Here is a 17,302-nt window from a genome sequence, read left to right on the forward strand (position 1 = left end):
GCCAGACTCTGGGGGCGGGGCGAGGGGGCGCTCTGTGAGCGGGGCTGGAAGGGTTAACTGGTTTAGAGCCTTTTCCTTTCCGTAACTGCAACTTGAAATATCTGGTGCCCTTGATTAATTCATGCTTGGGCGCTTCCTCAGTGCTCTTTGGTAAATAGTTCCTTACTGTACATTTATTTCCCCACGGGCTTATTGCGATGAGACTGGAGCCAGGGATTCTAACAACTACTCCAAGGAAAACACTGAAGGCCACATTTCCGGAATCTAAATGCTCAGGGGCTTCTCAGATGCCCATCTCTCTTACCTCCTTCTTGCTCAGCATTGGCTTGTAGCCGAACAGGGAGATTTTTGTCTTGAGCTGCCACATAGACATATGTGACTCGGAACTTGCTTGAGACCCTGACAGCTGCTGCTGGGCTTTGAGCTGCAAGTGTGAGCAGCATATAGACCTAACCCTTAATTCCCAGGGCCTAGTGTTTTCTTTGTCTTGTGAGTGACCTCACTGCTTTGTGCGTTTGTAATGGAATGCACAGTCATTTGCGAGTAGTCACACAATAATCCCTCACACTCCTAGAACGCTTTCTTCCTTTCCAGAGGGCTTTCTTTCTCATTATCTCACTTGATCCTTGTGTCTGTTCCGAGAGAGCACGCCCCAGCTACTCCTTTAATCTCTGATTTTCAGGTGTAGAATCCGAAGCTTAGAAACATTAAACAGTAAGCCAGAGGTCACACAGTGAGTTTAGAGTCACACCTGGAGTCACACCTCAGGTTCCTCTCTGTACTCTGTTGCTGTGGCCTTGGGACTCTGAGTGACATCTCTGAGCCTCTAATCTTCCTTGTGGCACATTGGGCATCGTGTTACCCCCAAAGCAGTCGTGAGTAGAGATTACACGGGGCTGCCTGGGGTGGCATTCATGTGTGGCGGAGCACAGTAGCAACGTGAAGCAGTACTGTTTTGACAACATGGACCTCGAATGTAAGAAGTGCAGTTGAACTGTAGATGAGGAGGGCGTGTCCCCCTCCCACCCTCCGGAACAACTCTGAGGTACTCCAGCCCTGTGATGAGCAAATTGACCTCGCTGCCCTGTGTTATCGTTCTGAATGGTGTTGACCTCCACTCCTACAGAACTCACTCTTAATGTTCTTTGGAAGAGCCTTTGATTGTGTGTGTGTGTGTGTGTGTGTGTGTGTGTGTGTGTGTGTGTGTGTTTATGTGTACTGGGTTCCAGTCTTGAGGAACAGCATCTGCATCACAGACTTCATCCATGAAGGATGGACATGACTGGTAGAGATGGATGGAGAGCTAGTCCTGAAGGTTGCTCTCTTTAGTTTTACACTGAGCTAAAGGAGTCCATCTACTATGCCTGATAGTGCAGGGCTGTAAGCTCAGGTACTATGGAGGCTCCAGCAGACAGATTTTAATTTTAAGGCCTACCCGGAGTATAGATGTGAGTACAAGAAGCCACTTGCTTCAAAATAAAAAATAAAACATAGAAAGAAGGTAGGAGACTCAGCTCAGTGGTAGAGCTTAGTTTTCCCGAAGTATATCTTTCCTTCCTCTCTCTCTCTCTCTTTCCCTCTCCCTCTCTCTCTCCCTCTCTCTCTCTCTCTCTCTCTCTCTCTCTCTCTCACACACACACACACACACACACACACTCACACACAGAGAGGACACACACACACATAGAAGAGGAGGAGGGGAGAGGTGGGGGGCAAGGAGAGGAGAGGAGAGACAGGCTTTTTTGGGTACTTCTGAATTCACAGGATAGCGGTGGACATGTTGCATGCATTACTTAGCATTAACACATTGCAAAGCCCACAAAAGAATGGATTTCATGTTGGTAACAGTTGGAAGAAGAGCCAGCAATATGATGTGGTCAGGAGACCAACAGGACTGCTTGTGGACTAAGGTCTTGCATAGCTTCGTTGCTCTCTTCACGGTTACCTACAAGAATTCCAACCCAGTGAGATAAACATCGGTTGACATGCGGGCCTAAGGAGTAGACCAGGGCAGGAGGTTGAAGGCTAGGGAGTGAGACTTTGGTTCCATATAAGGAAGAACTTTCTTGTGCAGATATGAGATTCACAGCTGTAGGAAATAAGACCTCTGTCTCATGGGAGTCAGTGGGAATGCTATGGGGGTTACATGTACAGTCAGGCATGTTGGGTCAGAGGGTGCTCAGGGCTGGGAGGAAGAGAGAACACACACATAAAGGGAATGATGTGTCCCTTTGCTGATAAGGACATTAGCCCCCAAATGTTTGCAACGTGGAGTATGAATGTGAGCCTTTTGCTCTGATTTTCATGTTTATTGTGATGCCTCACTGCTTGGACCTTGGTTTTCCAAGTTCCCAGCTCTTCCCTTGGTAGGGTTTTCTGTGGGACAAACATGTTATTTCTCTGCTGAGATGCTCCTGTCGATACACCAGCAGAAACTGCTGCGGAAAGAACCACCCCTTTCCTCTTCGCCCTCCTGCGAGAATCTGAGAAGGCTGCATTGTGGGCCCTGAGTACTGAGTTCTGATTCTGGTGTGTGGTGACGGCTTTGATCCTATTTTCGAGGTCTCTTATCTTTGTGTTCATATGCTTATTAAAATATAAGCGTTATCAGGATAAGCATGGAGGGACCGTTTGATTGAAGTGCTAGAAGCTGCTTTTCAAACACATAGCTGTATAACTCTGAGCTACCTGTCCAGTTTTCAGATACGGAAATGTGAATCACAGAGCAGAAATGATTTGCACCGCGTTGTACAATCAGGAATGACTGTTCTGGGCCTAGGGCTTGGGTACTGTTATTCCTTGTCCAGTGCTGTTTGTAACTTGACAGCTCCTTGGGGTTAGAAGAAGCAGCCTCACAGTGCAGTCCCAAGAACCAGAAATCTGTTTATAATTTGGAAAAGGACCCACCTCACCTCTGGTTAGCTTTATAAGCAACAGTAAAGTAGGTTCACACCAAGACATGGGGCCACAGGAAACCAAAGATATAGTAGTTGAGGTCACTTCTCTGAGTACCCACCAAATCTCATGTCTGTCTTTCGTTCTTTCTCCCTTGATTTGGCCTTGAGTCACTTTGACCAGATTCAGTTCTGTTGAGTTAAAACTTAGTCCAACTTAGTCATCAAACATTTCACAGGACCTCAGGGCTATAATTCATTTTGCAAGTTGTGCTGTCTGATTTGCCTTCGCCTCCCTTATCAACTATGGTCCGCCAATAGTCTGGCTTGACGGTACATCTTGGATCCTGATGTCTGTCTCATTGTAGGAATTCATGCCAAACCAAGTGCCCAGGAAGCTCCCTAGCCCAAAGCTCTGAGGAGAGTTGTTTCAGGGTCTGTGTCACGTGGGCTAGATTTCCTGGCTCCTGGTGTAGGTACATTGCTGAAAATGCCATGAATTGTGGGCTTAAAAAAAAAAAAAACTATCATGTGTAAGGTATTGATTGGTTCTTTACCCACTGTAACTTTCACACGTTCATTGTCTGGATCTTTGTATATAGTGCTGTGCTGGGTCAGGACTCTTTGACATAGGCATGCTGTATATTCCCCCCTCACCTCACCTTTTCCTTCCAGCCCCTTCCTACCTGGGATTGGTTGCTGTGCCCGTAGATAGTTTCCTCTTCTACTTTCATGTCGTATATACATAAATGATTTTACATTTCTGTGTGAAATGTAGTAACCACAGATGAGAGAAAATATCCAACAGTTTCCCGAGACTGGCATAACTCTATCTCCAGTTGCATCTGCTTTCCTGAAGATGACATCATTTCATTCTTTTTTATGAATGCAAAAAAAAAAAAAAAAAAAAACCCCATCACACACATATGCTACTTTTCCTTTATCTACGCCTGTGTGTTCCATTTCTTAGTTAGTGTGAATGTTGCTGTAATACATGCTGATGTTGGCGCATCTCTCTGACACGTTGACTGGAAGCTCTTCTTTGGTAAGTACAGAGGAGCAGGATAGCTGGATCATATGGTGGTTGGAAATGTAGCTTTTTGGGTGGCCTCCATCCCAATCTTCATGGTGGCTGGACCAGTTTCCATTCCTCCAACGGTGTCTGAGGGTACGTTTCTGCCCACGTCCTTGCCAGCAATCATATGCTGACTGGAGTGAGGCGGACTCGCGGTGTGGTTAGCATCTGCATTTCCCACTGATTGGTGCTGTAGAACAGCTTATGTTTACTGGCCCTTGAATTTCATCTTTGGAAAACTAGTTCTTCAGCCAGTTTTGGAGCTGCTTACTTTGTTCAGTTCTTGTTTATTGTGGACATTAGCCTTCTCTCAGATGAATAGCTGTCGAAGATGAAGGTTTTCATCTCCTATTCCATAGGTAGTCTCCCGTGGCATTTTGGATAGCTCCATCCTAAGGTGGACTTTAAGCTTTTAAACCAGCCATTTCCTTTGCTGGGTTGGGAAGCTGTTTCCTTGAACAGGGCCACAAGCTTGTGTAGTTGCGCACCCGCGCGTGTGCGCGTGTGTGTTAGTAGTAATTGACTCTTCATGTCTGTGAGGGTTAATGATTTAACTCAGAGTAAGGAGATCCGCCTTGTGTGGGGCATGTTCTTCAAGTGCCAGAGAGAAGGGTGATTTTTCTGAGATCCTCCAGCCTTCTCCATATATGGAAATGTTTACCCACCTCACTCATCTATTGGAAGGGAAGGAGGTGACTCAGGGTTTGGGAGAAGCAGGATTTGAATTCTTGCTTCCAGAAACCAAGTCGAGCCCCCTCCCCCGCCTTCTGCCCTTCCCCCTCCATGCCTGCCTCTGCCCCTTGTTGCAGAGGCTGAAGAGAGAGTGCCTCAGCTCAGTTCCCCTCAGGCTCTCTGGATCACGTCCCTGCTGTGCTCTGTCTTGGGTCTGGCCTGGTGAGATGCAGTAAGGGCAGTGAAGGCCAGCTGCCTCGGGTGGTGACCTCCTCCAGTGAGTACATCATTGTCGCCAGTGTGGCATATCTGCCAGCAGACCTGGGACGCTAGCTTGCACAGGGTGGTGGTGGGAAATACCAGGAGGGATGTCGAATGCTTTAGCTTGGAGCAGGGCTAGCTGCTTTCCCAAGAGGAACAGTTCTCGCAGAGAGATGTAAAAATGGGGTCAGCCGGGGGAAGACTTTCATTTGCACCTAAAATTTGGGGGTGTTTCCTGTTTGCTAGGGGTAAAGCTGTAACCCAAAAGGGATGCATGTGGGAACTTGGGGAGGCTGATCTTATCCTTCAGAGCAGAGCTTCGGTTGGACTTGAAGTGTAACACATCGCTGTGTAACATTTATGTGGCCCATAGAGTCTGTGTGACTTTGTGTTGCTATGATGGGTTTTCAGTGCTGCAAAGGCCAGCCGATATGGGAGCATCATAGAGTGGCGCAGGAGGACTTGAGAATGTGGCTTGCTTGTCCTGATGGATTTCATGGGATTAGAATGCACACTTCTCTCAGTCCCTGACAGCACACCCATGCTGTACTCCAAGCGAGGTGGAAGAGGCTTTTGCAATGCACGGCTCTGCTCAGCTTGTATGTGTGTGTGGAGGGCCCTTGACTGACTCTGCCATTCATCTGTGTCTTGCTTGGGTAGCAGGTTGCTGCTTTCTGTGTCTTGCCTAGAAAAAGCGGCTATTGACAGCACGTACTATAGTCTGAGCCTTACGGTGACCAGTCGTCTGTGGCTTATCTGTAATTTCCCCATGTTATAAGGCAGATGTTATCCTAATTTACCTGGAAGAAAAGAAGGCCCAAGGATGTGTGAGGTCTCTATTGGACCTTGCATATAGGGTTAGCGACCTGGGTCTGTTTTACCGCAAACGCCAGGAGTTAGCCCAAGGCTGGGTTACTTGCCCTGAGCTGATCTGCCAGGCTTACTCTGTGTCATGTGCCTATATAATTTTATTAAAGTGTGTTTGTGTGTGTGTGTGTGTGTGTGTGTGTGTAGGCTAGAGGATATCCTTAGATCTTTTCTCTTTTTCCTTTCTTTTTAAAAAATAGGCTCTCTTATTTGCCTGGAACTCACCAAGTAGGCAAGGTTGGCTGGCCAGCGAGTGCCAGGGATCTGCCTGTTTCCACCTCTCCAGTATTTGAATTACAAATGTGTGACACCATGGTTGGCTTTTTAAAACCTGGGTCCTTGAACTTCGTATTTCACTGAACTACCTCTCCCCCTGGTGTCCCAGCCTTTCTGGTCATTATTGAGTTTCTCCTCCTATGCACTGTTCTGTTGTAGGTGCATACTGCATAATTAAATATACACAGCAGCAAGGGTGTGTCAGGGAGGAGATAAGAAATAATCAGGGCCATGAGGGGGAGTGATCAGTAATCTAAAGGAAGATTCTCCAGGGGCCACAGGGAGCATGGGTGAGGGGCTCCACGAGATCAGTCCCAACTGAGCCTGAGTGACAAGTGCCAGCCCACGAATAGGGCAGAGGAAAGGCAGGGCAGGCAGTGGACAGCTAGTACAAAGTGGATGTGAGTTCTATGTGGTGAACTCAGGGGCTTGCTGGGCCGGCAGGTCATGGCTGCAGATGCAAAAGCCACAGAGGAGAGTTGGAAGGGCCAGGAAGGTGTGAGGAAACCATGAGCCTGGAGTTTGCTTCCAAGTCTCAAGTCCAGGTCTGCTGCTAAACACTGGGGTAACGTTTTACAACAGTCTTTCTGGTCCTTCCGGTGGCTGTGAAGGAGTTCTTTGTAGCGTGAGGGCAATAGCAGAAACACAAAACTTAGGAGACTTTTTGGCACATTCTAGATGTGGGGCAGTGGGGTGTGGGAGTGCTGTCTGAAGTAGTGCTTTAGCAGCTGGATGGAGGAGGGAGAAGTTTAGGACTTGTTTTGGGGTGTTTTTTTCTTTCCCCCACCCTCCTGGGGTGTTTCAATAGGATGTCAAACTGTGATTTATTTCCTTTAGAGAAATGTCAAGCTGAATGGATCCAGAGCTTCATAAATACACATCATGGTTATTTTGCAGAGAAGCTACAAGACTTTTAGACCTAAGACTATGTATGGACTCCGCTCTTGGAATTCTAACCTCTAGTTTTTAGACAAGCAGTTACGGATGCAGGGGCTTCTGGCTTTAGACTTCCAACTTCCTGGTTCAGAGCTGTTAGAATACTCCCAAAAAAGGCCTTCAGAATGTGTACCTTCCTCTACCCTCTCTTGATTTTTTTTTTTTTTAAAACATATTTTTTTCCCACCAAGATTGTGAAACTTTCGGAGTGATGTTTTTTTACCTGCCGTCTTTTTATTTTGTTCAGCACATGCTAAGTATACTTTTTTTTTTTTTTTTTTTTTTTTAAATCACTGAGCTGTGTTCCCAGTCCTTTTTCAGGGTGCTTTCCTGTTCAGGAAGAGATTTCTTTCTGTTGTTCCTGTACCTTTAGCGACACAGCCTCTGTCACATATAATGGACCTGCAAGGCTCAGAGATCCCAGAGAAGCTGTGTTACATCCAAACCCCTTGTGGCTCGAGGCTCTGGCGTGGAGGCCATTTCCCATCTTCTTGAGCTTGGCTTTCTACTCTTGGCTCTCTCTGTGCGTGAGCTTGGCTTTCTGGAAAATACCCCTGCTTTTCAACAGAGAGAAGGGTCTCTGAACTGTTAGGCAGTTTACTCAAAGTCCCACATCACAGTAGCACCAGAAGCATGTTGAGAGGCTATGGTGATCCCTTACCTATACTCACCAGGCCACAATGACCTTGCATGGGTCTGGTGCCTCTGGTACCCCTCAAACACCTGTACTACAATTGGCTATGTCTGGACATTCTTTTAAAAAAAAAAAATCTAAACGAAATCAGCAGGCAGTCATTCCTGAGGCTTTTAAAATGGTTGTTCTTTAAATAGTTTGCAGTCTAAAGTTACGAGGCTTTCCAAAAAGGGGGGGAAAAAGAAAGAAATCAGTTTAACACCATCTCTTTGTTGGTGCTCACTCATTTCTTTGAAAATTTCTTTCATATTACCCATTCAGTCAACAAACATTTATTGAGTTCTTACTGTATGCCAGGCATTGTGCTAGGTGCTGGGGATTGATTCAAAGATAATTTGGAGGCGTATGGAAGGGGAGTGGATAATTACAGCACAGTGAGATAAGTGCTATAATAGAGGGATATATAAAGAACTAGAAATAGCACTATGAATAACATCTCTGAACAAATTGCCATCTTTTTTTTTTTCCTTCTGGATTATTCCCTTATGTATATTGCCCAAAGTGGGATTACTGGGTCATTTAAAAGATGAAAACAATTTGGCACAAAAAGATGTAATGGCTTGCCTGGGGAATACAGCTCAATTTTCAGCAGGAGAGGAAACTGTTGACACCTCCAGATTTAGACCACTTCTCCAGGAGCACTGGGTAGTTTTCATACTATGCTATTGACATGGTGCCTTCCGGAGGGGCAGCACCTGTGCTGAACATGTCAGCTTCCATGTAGAAAGGCCTGTCCTCACCTTCAGCCTCACAGATTAGTTGCTGTCATAGTAACTTGGCTCCAAGGATGTCATCCTTATGTCCTGTGTCCTTGTTAAAATGAAACGACTTGCTGAAGCTCTGTGCTTAAGAGCTGGAAGAAGCCAGGAGTGGAGGGTAGGAGAATTCCTTTGATTCTAATTCCTACTGTACTCCCCATGCAGTGTTCACAAAGCCTGGGCCCTTTTACATTCCAGCTGGGCTCTGGAGTTCACTAGTAGCTTTTCTCAAGGTCAGGATGTGCAGAACAGGCAAAGATGTTCTCACCCGTAATGTCAAAGCCACGCACAGCATCCTCCTCTAAGTCAGCCCAAAGAAACCCGAGGGCCGACTTTGTTTCCTGGCCCAGATCCTGAAAGACTTATTTGGTTGGCCTCAGCTTTGGAACCTGAAATCCCGAGGAAAGCTGTAACTACACCATGGTTCTCTTTGAAATTTATGATTGCTGTGTAGTCACTTGTCCCGAGTGTGGAGGGCTTCTCAGAACTGGAATCAAGGATGTGTCCACGATAGGCTTCCTTGGCACACCTGCCCACTTAGCACATTCTGTGCCTCGCCCTAGATAGCCTGCCTTTGCACCTCCCTGCCTCAGCACACACTGATCCTCCAGTCTGAGGTGACTTGAGGCTTCTTTTTCTATAAGCTCCTGTTGTCCTGTAGAGGAGTTCATGGCAGTCACCATCTGCTCCCCACCACTACCTCTTCCGCCCTAGATGTGGGTTCTTTTATGCCGACTCGCACCAGTTAGCAGTGAGGTGGCACACAATCTAGGCTTGGCTTCTGGCTGTCGGTTGAGGTACATGACTGAGTTTCTTTTCCATCTCATGTTTGTAAATAAATCACCACCCCCTGTCCTATCCATGCCTCTTCCTTGGCTCTCAACCTTGATTATATTTGTCACATCTCTCCTTTAATATGGAGCTCTTTAAGGGCGGAGAGACTATTTCAATTTCCTGGGCCTGTGGGTGTATGGACTTGCTACCGGGGCTCCTGTAAAGGAAAGAGCAGTTCTGTACATCCTAATTGATCACATCAGGCTAGGATACTGCCAACTGCAGGTTCCATTTTGTTGCCCCAGGCTGGCCATGAAGGAGCTTTGCATTGTGGGATTCTTAGCACACATGGGGATGAGTTGGAAGGTACCCTACTCCTTGATAGACAGGGAAGAGCCTGGAGCTGGTCTCAGGGTATCGGGAGCGGATAGAGGTGGCGGTCCCTCATGGCAGAGGGGAGGTCTTGCTTGGGGCATGAAGTCTAGTTTCTTCCCTGTAAAGAGTTGCAGAGTTAGAAGAAAGGGGTAATGGAGCGGTGGGTGGGTTAGGGTTCACTTGAGAGCTGTCTTTTCCTCTGGGAACATCCCTGACAGGCTATGGAAGGTTGACTATGGAAGGGAATCAGTTATTAAAGTGATGGTTGAGCCATTTAGCTTTTTTCTTGTATATTTTCCCCAGTGCAGCCCCCATGAGTCTTACAATTCAAGTTCTTTAGGCCAGGACACCAAGTCCTCCATCTTCTGGCCTTAACATCCCTCTCCAGCTTCACGTCCCACCACATCCCTTTAGCTCTGTGCTGCTTGCCTCGCCTTGCTAGAGTCTCTGAAGATACTCTGAGCTCATCTTCCAGGCCTGTGCCCATTGGCTCCCTGTGCCCATTGGCTCCCTGTGCCCATTGGTTTCCTGTGCCCATTGGTTCCCTGTGCCCATTGGTTCTCTGTACCCATTCGTTCTCTGTGCCCATTGGCTCCCTTTGCCCATTGGCTCCCTGTGCCAATTGGCTCCCTGTACCCATTGGTTCTCAGTGGCTATTTGCTCCCTGTGCCCACTGGTTCCCTATGCCCATTTTTCCCTTCATATATGAAAATCATCTTGGGGTTTCAGGCTTACTTGAGAAGTCACAGCCTATGCAGAGACATTCCATGGCATGGACTTGCTTTGGCAGTCTTTTCACCCCGTATCGTCTCGTGTGTGTGTGTGTGTGTGTGTGTGTGTGTGTGTGTGTGTGTGTGTTCATGTTCCAGCATTCCCACAGGGAGGCCCTGAGTTCTTTGGGGATCTCCACACATCTCAGCACCTACGCCTGCTAGGTTCATATTGTTTTATCAAAGCCTGTGTTGCTGGCGGACATCTGTTTTCTGTACTCCCGACTGCAGGGAATAGGCCATCGGGTCAGCTAACAGCCATCCCAGGGGGGGTTTCGGAAGTCAGTACCAGGGTTACTCAGGACTTGTTTGATGAAGGGCACAGTCGTTTGGAACCTGTTTTAGAACTGAGCTGATGGTATTTCATGATTTTCCTTTCTCAGGCCATTATATTCTGGACACCTACAGGTATCTGACTACAGATCTCTGAACTTTTCCTTGAGAACTTAGCCACAAAGTAGAACAGACAACAGATTTGCAGGTTTCCTACATGAGCATTTTTTTTTAAACGCAGCCATTATTTTTATACCAAAGCAATTTGAAGTGTGAAAATGGCAGTTTTTTTTTTTTTAAAAAGGTATATTTCTGCCCTGAGAAGTAGAATAAATGTCCATATTCTATTTGTGACTATAATTAATGAAACCCTTGTCACAGAGGTTTTGAAGACTTTGGTACTATTAGCCCCCAAATCTTTCATGCATGTGACAGTCCTCAGGTTCCTTGCTGGTAGGAACTCTTTGAGGTGTTGATGGAGAGTTTAAAGACGATGCTGCATGTGAGGCTTATTAAAACATGATTAACAACTAGGTTTGGGAATATTTTTTTAAAGTAGCATTTTCAAACAGTTTGCATGCATTAGAAGGAAAACACATGTAAAGTGTTCATGTATTTTATTTTTGAAAACGATAGATAGCATAGATGAATTCAGTTTGAGGGAACATCACATATCTCTGAGGACGTAAATGGTTTATATTGTGTTTTTAATCTAAATAAAGTGTATCTGTAGAGCCGAGGTCCTTGAGAGATTATGGAAACCTTGGGAAGAGGTGAGCAGGCATCAGTGCACCACGTGTGGTCTCTGTCCTGCTGTGCTGGATGCAGAATGCCAGGAAGTGGCCTTCCACACCCTGAAGGGCAGGTAGGAGCAGCCCTTATTTAACTGACAGGAAACTTGAGCTTGGAGAGGTTAAAATCATTTACACAAGCCCTGGCTTTGGAACTATGCTCCTGATGGCTTTTAGAAACGCTCGTGTTTACACACGTGCCACGGCCTGCCTGGCCTTGTTTATTCTCCTTGTTTGTCCTCTTTCTCCATGGTAGATGCTGGTTAAGGGCCAGACAAAGCCCTGGGAACTGCAGTCACAAAGCCCCTCTGATCGTGGATGAGTCTGTGCGAGTTCCCTGACTTGTTTGCTCTCAGTTTCTCCACACTCATTCTTCAGTCCTTCCTTCTGTCCCTCCCTTTCGGGGAGCCATTTGGCATTTCCCCTTTACAAGCCAGGAGGCCATGTGAATAGGGTTCCATATTTTCTTAAAAAAAAAAAAAAAAGTGGCACATCAAATTCATTGTGTATTTCTCACGTGTCTTCTGAAACCTACAAACACCGTGTGATAACGATGTCCAGTGGCTGGAAATTTGGGGTGCTGTGATGACTCCCTTGGATATGTCACTCTCCAGGGAGGGGGGGTCTCAGGCCAACCCCTCCTCTCACTCTCAGGGCGTTAGTTTCTTTATCTGTCAGGAGTGTGGGCACCCTTAGTGATTTCTAAGGTTTTAAAAGTCGACATGTTTTGAGGTCTCCAAGCCATCAGTTTCTGCTGGGCTGCATATGCCTGCAGCCATTTCTTGGATGCTTTTTAATCTTTACATTTAATCTATTCAACAATGTACAAATTTTTAAATGGAAGCTCTTATAGACACTTCTGGAATATAAGGGTGGAGGGAATAAAAGGATGTTAAAAAATAGAAAACAACCAATTAAATAGTATATAGCATATAATTCTCCTTGGAAACTTACTGTGAAATTGAGGAGCACTTTAACAACTGGTAATTTAAATTGCATTTGAACTCTGCTAATGGTTTGTTTGCATGGGAACTTCAATCATTTCACAGCAGTTCTTGAGCAAAGCCGCTTGTTCTCTTTGTGGCAAAGAAGAGGGAAATTATTAAAAGAGAAGTTGACTATGGGAAAGGAGGCCCCTACACTGGCACATGGAGGGGAGCTGCAGAGTGGATGTGACTCCCTCCCTCAGTGCCTAGAGGAGAGAGCTGTGACTTTTAGTGAGGCTTACACATTTGAGGAGTTAGAAGCCCCTTGCTTCTCTTGATAGATCTCCTTGCACTACATAAGAAGGCGGCTTTGGCTTTCTAGGGCTTGGGGGCATCGTTGTTGTTGTTTTTTTAATCAGATTACACTGCCCATGGCACCAGAGTTAGCGCATTGCATTTCAATCAGTTTTTCAGAAATTGTACCTCCTGTGAAAATGATCTTTGACATTTCTGGTGTGATGAAGACTGCAAACTCTCAGGAAACGGACTGCTTCAGTGGGCTCATTCTCAGTTAAACTCTACTTTCCTTACAGAATTTCTCTGTGTTGTTGGGGTGTGCTTGAGTGTGTAACACAAGACAAGTCCCTGTCCTGGTTAGTCTGTGTCCCCTATTAAAGACAGGCAGTGATGAAATCTGGTGGATCAAGCCCTTAGTCCCTTGCCACTAATGATAGTTTCTTGCTTGGCTGCTTCCCTACCCTGGTTTCCAGGCTCTCTTGTTGAGGAAGAATCGAGGAAGTCACATCAAGGCTTTCCCCCGCCCCCCCCCCCCCCAAGTCTAATTTTATACATGGATGGGAAGACAGAGACCATGGGCATGAAGCAATTATATGATTGGTTAGAAAACATTAAGAGAAAGAGCGTGGAGTTTTTCCAATTTGTGTACCATGGACAAGTTTTATAGTAGTCCACTGCCCTGGAATATGTTATGCATAATCCCAAGAAAAGGGCCATAGTTCTCAATGGTGGGTCTGTATCGAGACATTACAAAGAGTAATAAGATTTTCAAGCTCTCTGTGGCTCACTAGTTTTCATTTCACAGGTAAGGAAATTGAAAATCAGAGGTCCACTAAGTCATGTTTTTTTCCTTAATTGCATCTGATTGACCTATCTTGTACTTCCATTATTTCAATGAGGCTATTTCCCCAGGACGCTGAGATATGAAAAGGGACAAGCTTAAGAAATAAAGGGCGCCTGGTACTGACTGTAGTTTTGGGGAGGTCTAGAAATCAGGCTTTATCCAGCATGGTCTAGTTAGAGCTGCTGCCAGCCTAGGAAGCTTGTCGGAGCCGAGAGACTCATACATTTCTCTCTCTGTTTTCCACAGGTGGGACACAAGCCCAAGGACAGAAGCAGAGATAGCAAGTCATCTGGCTCTGCATTTGTCACTGTTTACTGTTCTCTCATTGGCAGGGAGGTATTTCCCCTTAGTTGGTGAGTTGTCCACAGAAATATGCCCTCTCTCTCTCTTTTTTTTTTTAATAATAATATGCATGATTTAACTAATTTTAGGAATAATAGATGCTGGTAGCAAGAACTGAGAACCGGAGAAGTCTGAAGTTGTTATTATTATTATTATTATTATTATTATTATTATTATTATTATTATTATTATTGATTTGGTTTTGTGGCAACAAACTAGATATAACAATGCCAATAAAGTATATGGCAAAGCAAAAGCGGGCTTCACCCCTTGCAAGGCAGCGTGCAGAGAAATTGGAAGAAAACTCGCTGACAATTATTTCATCTTGCTAGTAATTGTGTGGCTCCCTCTTTCTCCTTTGGCAAGAAGTGAAGTGGTATTGAAATTCAATAACTGGCCCGATGTGGTGGCGCACGCCTTTAATCCCAGCACTCGGGAGGCAGAGGCAGGCAGATCTTTGTGAGTTCGAGGCCAGCCTGGTCTACAAAGTGAGTCCAGGATAGCCAAGGCTACACAGAGAAACTCTTTCTCAAAAAACCAAAACCAAAAAAAAAAAAAAAAAAAATTCCATGACTAACTTGAAGATGCTAGCATCTGGGATGAAAGAAATCAAAGTGATTAGATGTTTCTCGTTTACTCCTGTGTAATGGGCCTTTTTCTTTTGCGACCTCATTTTGTTTTCCCATCAACCTTTGGAGGTAGAGAGGGCTAGCTTAGCCTTTGTTTGAATGACCAGCTAGTGTTCCTTTGCTAATTGAGTGTGAGTTTTGCTGCTGTCTGTTGGAAAGGAGAATAGGGATGAGATGACTTGTCTTGCAGTGGGTCTCCATTTCACAGGTGGATAAGATGGACATGGCGTAAAGAATCATGCCGTGTGATGTGACCCGGAGAAGACCTGAGGGAAAGTAATTGGGGGGTTCTTGCTAAGACTTTTACTGACTCTAGTTCTATGGTCTCCATGATGGGGACCAGTCCCTATATACTACAAGGACTGGCATTATAATAAGCCTCTCTCTGAGTGTGGCGTTTTTCAAAACACAATGAATACTGTTGTGACTGGGAAAAGTCCCAACTTGATTTGAAAGTGTAACCCAGTCTATCCTTGTGTTTCGTCTCTCTACTCTCTTTATTGTTCAACTACTTCCATTGTATGCTTGGTCTCCATGGCATAGGTAGTTGGCACTCTTTGACTTGCCCTTTTTCTCTAATAAAGTCTCAAACATAAGCTTGAATATTCCTCTCCCCACCCCAGCTTATGGTTACAGTGTCCGTGGGAATCTGTGTCACCTGCTTCACCTTCTGAGTTTCTCAGTGTTTCAGATGAAATTGTGGTAGCCTTGAACTTGGATTTAATGAACTCAAACGGTGTAAATGGCAGAACAGGAAAGACTGCGTTAATGAGTCAGTTGGCAGAGGCGCAGGAGCTTGTGTTAGCCTGGGGTTAGTTACGCTTCGACAGCGACTCCTGCTTCTGCAGCATTGCCATGGCCTTGGCACATGGTATTCAGAAGAAGGTGGAAGGGTGGCCTAGTTTAGAGGGGAGGTGACTTCAGGCTCAATGAGAGTAGGACTCCAGTTCTGACGCTCTGCAGTGTTCTTTGCTCCGCCCCCTTCTTGGTTGGTTGTTGGCTTTATCATTCTCAAGGTATGTGCCTTATGGTTTAGAGGTAGCCGTCCAGTGACCTGGCTGAAAACATCTGTGTAGCTGTCCAGTGACCAGGATGAAGACATCTGCTTTCCTATTTGGAGGAGATTGAGCCTTGTTTCCACCCCAGAGAGGGACATTGATGAACCTGTCACTGAGGCCGAAAGGGTGGGTCTGTGCTACTTGAAGATGCACAGCAGAGACTGTCGTACTCTAACCGAGGGCAGCCACACAGCAGAGGGGAAGTGGCTCCTCAGAGCAATTATGCTATTGGGGAGAAAGATCTTCCTCTCAGTCCTCATTAGAGTGCCGTGCTTCAGTCTCTGAGTCATCTTCTGAAAGGCGCAGTAGCCAGCTGGACTCCATACAAAGGTACCCAGGGGACCTCGATGTGCCGTCAAGAACTGCTTACAAGAGTGAGATTGGAAAAGGCAGGATGCTGGGACATACATGACCTGAACGGTCAAGAATAAAACACCGGTCAGAAGAAGGACAACGTTTGTGTGCCCCATAGTCTAGTGGGGTGTCTGGTATATAAAAGGCACATGACGCATTTTCACGGGTAGAAGAGTAAACTTGATGGTCGTGAGGGTCCCTTTCCCCACGGGTACTTTATCAGGCACAGCAGGAATCTGTTGAGTGGTTCCAGGGGTTGGTACTACAGGTAAAGATGGACAGCATAGTTTTCTGAGGGCTAAACAAATGAGTGCGCTGAAAGGGGCGTCTGAGTGCAGCGTGGCCTCAGGCATTTACTGTGAGCGCATACAAAGGTAGAGTATGGCTGGGTGGATGACAGAAAGCCTGCCAAGTGTTCGTCTTTCTTGCTTTCCTTTTCCCAGTCTCAGGACTTTAGGTCACGTTGATTGTCTTGCCCTGCCTCTTATATTTGTTTTGTGCAAGTCTGTTGGCAGTAATTTATCAAGTGTGGCCTATTCATCCGTGATAGGTTATTGTAATTGTTTTTTTTCCCTTCGAGATTCAAAATGAATTAAAAGAAAAGTACAATACTGTGAAGGTTAAGAGTCCAGCACTGTGCCCAGTACCTAGTACTTATGCCTGCCACTCACCCTTCAGCACACTCAGGCGCTGTCCTACCCAAGACTGAAGGAGGAGAAGAAACTAGACTCTCTCTATGAATCATTAAAGTTGAACCTAAAGCTGTAAGAAGTGCCAGGAGGTAGATACAGAGAGCTGGGATGGGCTGTAGCTGAGAGACCCTGAGACTCTGTAGTCTAGCCTGTGGGATTCTTGCTTTCTTTGTTCATATAATCACACCTTCTGGCCCAAGCATGCCTGGCCCAGTGGGAGTCAGGAAGGAAATTATTTCCCTCCTTGGATATCAAAGTACAATTGTTGTAGCCAAGGACTTTCAGTTTTAATATTTCCGTTTTGGTCTTAAGAGCTACCAGGTATTAGTCTCTGCCGGAAGCAAAGCACTGGCCATTTCTGTTAGAGGTGGATATCTTGGCTCCCTGCAGAGACTTGGCCAGCTGGTTTCTGGAGCATTTGTCACCATCTGCTGAGCTAGGTTTCATTTTTGTTTATGTGTTTCACAAGTTACAAGGGGGACTTACTGAGTGTGAGCAGAGGCCCACACAGTCCCCCAGAGTCTCCCCGAGTCTGTGGGTCTTCACATAGCAGGGCCATCTCGTCAGAGGTCTGATTGCTCTCGATTAAAGAAAAGGTTGGAGGAGGCTTTTTTTCAGCCTTTCTCTGAGTTCAACTGGGATGCTTCTGTGTCTCCTTGGCCTGGTCCTGGGAGGTCAGGGTTTGAGAGTTCTTTCTCACTGGGTTACTTTGTGAAAGAAGGTGTCTGATGGCTGCCCGAGTGA

The sequence above is a fragment of the Acomys russatus genome, chromosome 8 (assembly GCF_903995435.1).
Source record: "Acomys russatus chromosome 8, mAcoRus1.1, whole genome shotgun sequence".
In the NCBI taxonomy this organism is placed as follows: domain Eukaryota; kingdom Metazoa; phylum Chordata; class Mammalia; order Rodentia; family Muridae; genus Acomys; species Acomys russatus.